This window comes from Triticum urartu, chromosome 2, assembly GCF_003073215.2.
Source record: "Triticum urartu cultivar G1812 chromosome 2, Tu2.1, whole genome shotgun sequence".
Taxonomy (NCBI): Eukaryota; Viridiplantae; Streptophyta; class Magnoliopsida; order Poales; family Poaceae; genus Triticum; species Triticum urartu.
In genome coordinates, this window is record NC_053023.1 from 595,646,572 (window position 1) to 595,654,721 (window position 8,150).

The following is an 8,150-nucleotide window of genomic DNA, read 5'->3' on the forward strand; positions in this document are numbered from 1 at the left end:
ATATCATCAATGAACACTATGACGAACTTATCCAAAAATTCCATAAACACTTTGTTCGTCATGTTCATAAAATAGGCAGGTGCGTTAGTCAGACCAAATGACATAACGGTATACTCATACAACCCATACCTTGTGGTAAAAACTGTCTTAGGTATGTCCTGCTCTCGAATCTTCAACTGGTGGTATCCTGATCGCAAATCGATCTTGGAAAATACCTTAGCTCCTTGCAATTGGTCAAACAAATCATTGATCATCTGCAGTGGGTACTTATTCTTGATCGTCACTTCATTCAATCCTCGATAATCAACAACCATCCTTAACGATCCATCTTTCTTTTCCACTAGAAGTACCGGTGATCCCCAAGGTGACGAACTTGGGCGAATATATCCCTTATCTAGTAACTCTTTAATCTTCTTCTTAATCTCCTCCAAATCCTTTGCAGGCATTCTATACGGTCTCTTAGATATTGGTCCTGTGCCTGGCAAAAGCTCAATCAAAAACTCAATGTCTCTATCCGGTGGCATGCCTAGCAACTCTTCGGGAAATACATCCGGAAAATCCATTACCACCGGTACCTCCTCCTGTACAACTCCTGATAGGAAATTTACTTGTGTCCTCTTTGGCTCATGCCGTGACACATACTTGATCCTTCTTCCTCCTGGAGTTGTTGGGGATATTACTACTAGACGTAAACCGGCCAGGAGTAGCCGGATTAGCTTTATGAAGATTAGAAGCCCATGAAGACGTAAGAATGATGGCGCTTTATGAAGGCCCAAGGCCCAGAGGCGAGTTAAGGCCTGTAGATGTAAACCGACTTAATTATGTAACTTGCATTGTAAGATAGGAAGTGTAGAGACCGAACCAGACACGTTTATGATCCGGCTTCGGGACTCTGTAAACCGGCGGGCGTCAACCTGTGTATATAAAGGGATAACCCGACAGCGGTTTAGGGAGGACAGACAACAACTCGAGAGCCAGACAAAGTGGATTCGCTCCCTGGCCTTCAAAACCCTAGCAATACCAATCACAGCTAGACGTAGGATTTTACCTTCATCGAAGGGGCCGAACTAGTATAAACTTCCCATGTCCCCTTGTATGGTTTAACCCCTTTAAGCTAACCCGTTGCGATGGCTCCATGACTAAGTCCTTTCAGAAGGACATCTGCCATGAAAAACCCACGACAGTTGGCGCCCACCGTGGGGCTATCGCACGATGGTTTCGAGTTCTTAAAGGGTAGCTTTGATGGACTCAAGATATACGTTGTGGGCCGGATGACGAAGAGTCGTTGCGGCAAACTCTACATCGACAATGCAGGATGGTGTCCCAAGGCCGATTCAATCAAATACGGGTATCGGGTCCCCTTTGGTGGGATTCACGTCTTCATCGGCAAGATTGGCGAACTGGCCCCTGAGCTAGACACCTGCACCGACATCATCGAGACGGCTCAGCGTGCAAGCCCTTCGCCGGTTCAGCCCGTGGCGAAGCATGTTTTCGTAGGTGTCATCCATGGAGCAGAATACAAGGACGGACCAGCATCCGATGGAGAAACTGTTGTTTGTTCTGACGACGAGTCTTCTAGAGAGACCGAATCGCTCTATTAGTTGTAGGATGGCCGGATTAGTGGAGGATCCGAGGGCAACAGTATTCCGGACTCCCCTAATCTGCCAAACTGGGCCGCTATCTTCATGGCCGGTACACAGTCGGCGCCTCACTCATCAACTGCGGCAGCAATACTCTCCGGTTCAACAACGGCCACGCCGGCGGGGCAGGAAGCTCTGCGCTGCCTCCGGCTCAATTCCTATCTGACTTGTTCGACGCTTTGGCAACATTGGTGGACGCAGAGGTGGATGCAGCAGCCCGGGATCAGCACAACGTGGAGATTGCAAAGGTGAAGGATCAGATAGCTCAGGCTAAAGCGGACCTAGTGGCAGAGAACGCTAGGATGGCTACAGAACGGGCCGAATTGGAAGCTCAGGCCTATCGGATTAGGCTGGATCAGAACGCTTTCGAAGAAGTCATGAGAAGAAGGTACCGATCGCATCTCCTATCGGGTTATGAGCCATGAAACCTTATCAATACGCCAGGAGCAAGAACTAGTAACCAGCCAATATTAAAGCGGATGGAGGCACCATGAACAGGAGCGCCGGTTCAGCCGCGCACGATGGACCCGCCTCGTCAAGATAACATTGTGCCACAATATGTTCCAACACCTCCCGGGCATTACTCCAACCCGTTGGACAACATTGTGGCTGCCGCTTCACGGTTAGCAGCCCTCCCAACCGACGGCGAGTTACCAGTTGCGGTTGAAGCACGACGGGCCAGAGATCTCCTTCAAACAGCTCTAAATCAGCAGCAGGCATATTTGCACAGTCGTGAGAGGATTCATTCCACCCCACGTCCAAGTCGGAGCTACAGCAAGCATGTTGAGGATGAACTGGCCGTATCAAGCAGTGCATGTCGTCGTAACTCACCGCGAGGATACAACCCGGCAGGGGGTGGTGCTAATGCGCAGGATGTGGTGGATCATGGTCGCGCACGTCGAGAGGCCGATTTAGCGGCTCTGCACGGAGCCCGTCAACCTACTCCGGTTCACCCCACCGCTTCAGTCGAACTAGGGGTAGTATTCATTTCCTTAGGGGTGTCGTGCCTTACCCCCGCTTTGCGTAATGTGAGACTGCCCAAGGATTTCATGGGACCTCGTAAGGTACCCAATTATACCGCCGATCTGCAACCAGAGGCGTGGGTTGAAAGCTACGAGATGGCAATGGAGATGTTGGATGTGGATGAAGCAGTATGTGCTAAATACTTCACCATGATGTTGGAAGGAACATCTCGTACTTGGTTGAAGAGCTTACCAACTAACTCTGTCGGATCATGGGCCGAATTGAAGCACCGGTTTATCCAGAACTTCAAAGATACTTGTAAGCAGCCCATGTCAATTGTGAACCTGGCCGCTTGTGTCCAAGAGGAGGGGGAGTCCACGACCCATTGGGTAAAGCGGGTCTCAGCAATTTTGCATTCATCGGATCGTATCAATACAGATACCACAGTACTAACATTGGAGGACAATTGCCGTTTTTGCCGCTCAAACAAAAGTTAGGAAGACTCAAACGTCACTGCAATGATATGTCGACGCTTATGGCCGCTTTGGTTAAATATGCCGATTTGGATACTACCAAAGACCCTGACTCAGAGGAGGACAAACCAGGGAAAGGGAAAAAGAACGACAATACCAAGGGGCAGCAGCATAATCCGGCCAGCCATGGCGACAATGGTAAGCGCAAGGCCGACAACAGTTTGGACTTTGTGGCTAACACCAACGCTTAGGAGAATGGTCAGCGCCGTAAGGGTAAGCAGCCCCAGAGAGGCGGCGGTTCAGGCCCCAATTTGGAGCGCCTGTTAAATCAACCCTATCCAAAGCATGGATCCAAGGAGAAGCCACCGTGGCATCTTTGGAAGGATTGCTATATCATGCGAGATTTTAAGAACTCCAATATGTTTCTGTATGACAATGGCCCGCCCAGCGGTTCAGGAGGTGGTTTCCACGGGCCGGGTTACGGAGGTGGCAGTTCCGGTTCAGGATTTCAGGGCAATCAAACCGGATACAACAATCAAGGGAATCAGGGTAACTAGGGAGGTTACAACCATCGGGGGAGTCAGCAGCAGCAGCAACAGTCGGGTTATCAGAGCAATCCTAAGCAGTTAAATAGTGGGCAGTTGTAACATCCCAAATTTTCAATTTGGAATGTTATACATTAGATCATCATTGCATATCATATTTTATTGCTTTTCGGGTTGATCCTAGAAATTCTACGCAACTCAAGGACCCTCGGAGAGAGTTGGGGATTTCGTTATTTTCATATTTGAGTTTTTCTCAAATTTTGAAGATAGGATCATTTGATTTTATTTATTTTATCTTCAATTATTTCTATTATAAAAATATGAGAGATGGAATAAAATGACTTTCCCAAAATAAAGAAATATTGAGGATTTAATAAAAAATCAAATAAGATTTTATTTTTGTTTTATTTGCTATTTCATTCGAATTTAGGAAAAATTGCAAGTTTCCAAAATTTGCATTTGGAGCCAAAACAAATGTTCATCCTGTTCTAAATATTTTATTTAGACGGAGAAAATTTGTTTTGGCATTTTTAGATTTTTATTTATTTTTCTAGATATTTTTAGGCGCAGCGAAATTGTTTTTTTTAAAAAAGAGACCAGCGCCCGACTAGGCCAAGGGCCTAGCCGAGCCAGGCCGGCCCAGCCGCCGCCGCCTTCCCGCCAGACTCGAGGAGGAGACCGAGCCAGAGTCGCCGCCGCCCGTCGCCCCCTCCCCCAAGTCAACCCCCTCCCCCTCTTAAATAGCCGCCCCACCGCCGCCCTCTACTCACCCCGCCGCCCCGCACCGCAGGCTGCGCCGCCTGCGTTGCCGCACGCCGCCGCCGCCGCTGCCGTTTGCCGCCGCCCGAAGCCGCCGCCCCGCCGCCCTCTCCTCACCCCGCCGCCCTGCCGGAGCCCCGCCACCGAGGTAGTCGCCGGCCGGTTTTTGAGAAAAAAACCGATTTAGTTTTTGTTGAAAACCCTAGTTCCGTTTTTTAAATAAATAGATCGGTTTTTTCCGGTTTATTTATTTAGCGAGTGCCCGTTCGTCCGTTCGTTTTAACGAACGCGTTTTCCGTTTAGTTTCTGTTAACGAACGTTTGTTCGTTAACTGTTCGTCGTTTTTCTTTTTCTCGGATTAAATCCGTGGTTTTTCTGATCGCGATCTCTGATCCGATGTTCGTTCTAGTTTAACTTTTCGCTCGTTTATCGGAATCAGGCGATTCAAGCGCTTGGAGTTTCATCTCAAAACCCTCTTTCCGTTTAACCAACTCAAACAAGTTTTTGCCACTGTAAAAATTGCCTTAGACCCAGAATAGTAAACGAAGCTTCTTTCTCTTGCCGTTTGTCTTTCGTTGCTTCGTTCGTTTTGATTCTTTTTGCCAACCGGAGTTCTTAAGTTGAACTTTCTGGTTAGTTCTCTTGTTTGAGTTTTACCTGTGCATTAGTTGAGTACTTATTTTATGTTTGTTTGTTTGCGATAGAGTACCCGGAGTGCGCCGCTTGCTACTTCGAATCGCTAGGTTTCCCGGATCATCAGCAAGGCAAGTAACACTTTGATCATACCCCCTACTACCCAGTTTTATTGCATTAGATCAATCCTCACACATTGCATGATTTGGATCTAATTAAATTGTGGGTTTGGGGAGTAGTTGAGGTAGAACCTATTACATGTTTATTATCAAACCTTTGGGAGTTACTCTTCGTTTGCTTATTATTTCTATGCTATGCTATGCTGGTAGACGTGGATTGGGAGAGTGTATCCATGACAGATGTGAGCTTTGTTAATTAATGGTTTATTTAAGGTGGCAACCAAAACACACATCTGGGTGGATTGAGGCACCTGGGTATTGCAGCGATTGCCTGTTTTCTTTTGGACCGCCACCCAGGCTCAAAGGGATCATGAGATTATTCATACTAGAAACTTCCGTGTGCAGCCACAAGCTACTATGGGCTCTAGCATAGTAGACTAAGTCATGCGAACTCATATAGTGGTAGACTAGCAGATGTAGGGGATGTAGGTTCGTACGGTCTACCCGTTCGTAAGGTGCTAGTGCTTCTGAAAGACTATGTCTCGGTCATCCATTTCTCAAACACCATGTAGTGCGAGAAAACCAACGGAGGAGATCGAGTCTTGTGGGGAGAAGTGCGCAAACCTCTGCAGAGTGTATAAACTAATCATGTTTAGCCGTGTCCCTGGTTATGGACATCTTGAGTATCTAGTACCTGGATTATCATGTGAATCTCATCAAGTTACTCTAAAGTTAATTGTTGGGTTTTAATGATGATGCTTAATTGGGATTGAGAATGCTGTCATCCATTCTCAATGTTTAAGAACTACCATGATAGTTAAATAAAATTTATTCCTTTGCAGTAGGGAAAATTTGGCTTTACGCAAAACTGTAACCATAGAGCTTTCTACCGGCCATATATGCATATAGAATAGCCTATTTTATTCCATTACTCTCTATGTGTTACATTGCCAGCATATTCCATGTGCTGACCCGTTTCGGGCTGCAACGTTAATGTTGCAGACTTTTCAGACGATGATTAAGGTGCCATTAGGTCATGGTTCTATACTCAGTGATGTCATTGGAGTTGATGGACTCACTTATCTTCCAAGCCTTCTGATGTTATCGTTATTAGATGGCCTTAAGCCATATTTATTGTAATAAGTTCTCTTTTGAGACACTCGATGTAATAAGTGTGTGATTGCCACTCTGTTATAAATCCTTCAAGTACTGTGTGGTGTCAGCATTACTGATCCAGGGATGACACCGGAGCACAGAGATTGGACCGTTTGAGGTTTGGTCGCTACAAGATGGTATCGGAGCACATGCTAACTGTAGGACACGACCACTAAGCTAAAGCCCTAGATCACTACTTACTCTTCTCCTTCTGACCTCTCATCTTTTCTACTCTTTTAGGATGGCGGATGCAAGGAACAAGTTCATACAACCGGATGAAGATACACCCTTTGGACGTCACTTGAAGGAAGTCACTAGATACCTGAACATAGGAGTACCAAGCTTCACCGGAACCTACAACGCCACATTACCTGAAGAAGAGCGCTGGATGATTCAAGTTCAAGTTCCAGGAAGGACGTTCATGCCAGTCACTGAGCCCATAGAGTTTTCTTTTGATGCACCAACTTGGAGTCTTGGAAAGAGCATGGCAGCACACATTGCCATGGGACGCATTGGAGAAGTTTACCGCAATGATCTCCAGGATACTATCTACCAGATTTGTGGGCGCCGAGATGAGCACTGGGAGATGATCAGCACCAGGAAGGATAGATCAATTGCAGCTTTTATCTAGGAGTTAAACCAGCACATTCGACCTCAGGAGAACCAGATGTGCGCAGACATGATAGATCTGAAGAAAGCAAGGACAAGAATCAAGGAACTGGAGGAAGAACTCAAGGCTACACGTGAAGATTATGAAGAGGAAATCGAAGTATTAGTGGAAAAGAATGACAATCTGATGAAGAAGATTGGAATATTCATGGGAGACCCTACACCAGTAGAAGAAGACAAAGAACCCAAGGAGATTCGCCCGGAAGACTACATCATCATCGACGACACCGACTCGGATCCAGATGATTGTGATGATGACTATGTTGATGAAACTGGAGCAGATAATGGAGTCTGCAACCGAAGAATATTTCTAGTAGACCACCCCAACAGTAGTAGTAGTCCACCATGTAAATATAGTAGTCCGAGCACTTTTGCGATAGTTAGATCGATTGTATGCCCTTGTTTGATTGATTGAATGAAGTGAATTGTTTTCTTTTGCCTCATGTGCATATGGGTAGTGTTTTCTCTTTAGGCCCCCTCTATTCTTAAATCTCATCTTTTCTAAACCCTCAGATGCCTCCGAGACATGACCCCGGATTTACCTTCCCACCAGAGCTCACTCAGTTGATCCAGCAACAGAACACATTGATACAGTTACTAGTCCAGAATCAGAATCAGGGGAACAACAACAACAACAACAACCCACCACCACCACCTGTTGATCACTTAGCCTGTTTTCTTAGGCTGAATCCGCTGGTGTTTTCCAGTAGCACCGAGCCGATATTAGCAGATGATTGGCTCCGCAAGACAGCTAGAGAGTTGACCACAGCAGGATGCATAGATGCGGAAAAGGTGAAGTTTGCCGCACATCAGCTTGAAGGACCCACAGCCTCATGTTGGGAGAATTTCACAGCCACTTTCCCTGTTGACACTATCATGTGGGACCAATTTCAGCAGGCTTTTCGTACTGCCCATGTTTCAGCAGGAGCTATGGCCATGAAGAAGCGAGAGTTTCGCAACTTACGCCAAGCAGGACGGACAGTTGGCCAGTATGTGGAGGATTTTAGTAAGTTAGCACGTTATGCCCTAGATGACGTTGCTACGGATGCAGCTAAACAGGAGAAGTTTCTGGAAGGACTGAATGATGAGTTGAGCATGCAGTTGATGGTAGCAACCTTCAACAACTACCAGGAGTTGGTAGATCGTGCTCTCATGATTGAAGGGAAGAAGCAGCAGATCGAGAACCGCAAGAGG